This window comes from Propithecus coquereli, unplaced genomic scaffold, assembly GCF_000956105.1.
Source record: "Propithecus coquereli isolate 6110/MARCELLA unplaced genomic scaffold, Pcoq_1.0 Scaffold353, whole genome shotgun sequence".
NCBI lineage: Eukaryota > Metazoa > Chordata > Mammalia > Primates > Indriidae > Propithecus > Propithecus coquereli.
The window spans coordinates 882,614-883,565 of record NW_012149208.1 but is presented as its reverse complement, the minus strand read 5'-3'; the positions used below and the strand labels follow the sequence as shown (position 1 = coordinate 883,565).

The following is a 952-nucleotide window of genomic DNA, read 5'->3' as shown; positions in this document are numbered from 1 at the left end:
CTACTATGACAGGCAAATGGGCTACTTTTCTTGACACCCTGGCCCTTCACCCCGAAAGGGTTAGTTTTCTGCCATACCAGCAAAAACACACAATTCATAATCCCAGCTGAGAATCCACCCCGGGGGACAAGGTAAGCAGACACTCAGGCAGCTGGGCCACCCTGGCCCTAGTCCCTCCAGCAGTGTCCACACTGAGCATTGCAGCACTTGTAGAAGGTGGTCATTGGCTCGTCTGCAGAGCGGGTCTGAAGCTGCATGAAGTAAGCACGAGGATGTTTGCATTTGGGACATGGCTCTGCAGTAGAGTCAACATTGTCCCAGGCGGCTGCTCCCCCAAGCACATCATCCACTTCTTTCAGCTTTGGATACTTTTGATTTGTTACCTTGCGAGTGATGTTGTGCATGTAGGGGCAGGTGTTGCAGGCGAAGCGGTGGCAGCGCTGCCCCTCCTCCATGATCAGCCCGTTCCCGCAGCCCGGGCAGAAGAGCAGCATGGTCTCGAACTCCGCCCCGCAGGCTCCATATCTTTTATTTTTAAAGAGCTTTATTAAGGTGTAATTATATACCTTAAAATTCACCGATTTTAAGTGTAAAATTCAGTGGTTTTTAGTGTATTAACAGAGTTGTGTATCTATAGCCGGAGTTCAGTTTTAGAACATTTCCATCACCTAGAAAGATGCCTTGTCTACATTTGTAGTAATTTCCTCTTTCTACCGCAGCCCAAGGCAACCATGAATCTGCTTGCTTTTGCTATAGATTTGCCTTTTTTGGACACTTCCTATAAATTGAATCATATCATATGCATCTAGCTTCTTTCACTTAGCATAATGTGTTTGAAGATCATCCATGTTGTAGCATGTGTCAGTACTTCATTCCTTTTTATTGCTGAGTAGTGTTCCATAGTGTTCCAAAAAGCATTTGATAAAATTTCACTTGTGATTTAAAAATTGAG

At 45.2% G+C, this 952-nt stretch overlaps 1 protein-coding gene and 1 pseudogene across 2 annotated transcripts in view; one reads left to right on the top strand and one right to left on the bottom strand.

Moving 5' to 3' along the window:
• Positions 1-952, top strand: part of DDX46 (DEAD (Asp-Glu-Ala-Asp) box polypeptide 46) — a 90,940-nt gene that overhangs the window by 27,949 nt on the left and 62,039 nt on the right. The window lies entirely within an intron of this gene.
• LOC105816039 lies at positions 13-516 on the bottom strand (annotated as a pseudogene). Its single transcript, XR_001137776.1, has one exon. The product of XR_001137776.1 is annotated as a DNA-directed RNA polymerase III subunit RPC10 pseudogene (transcript).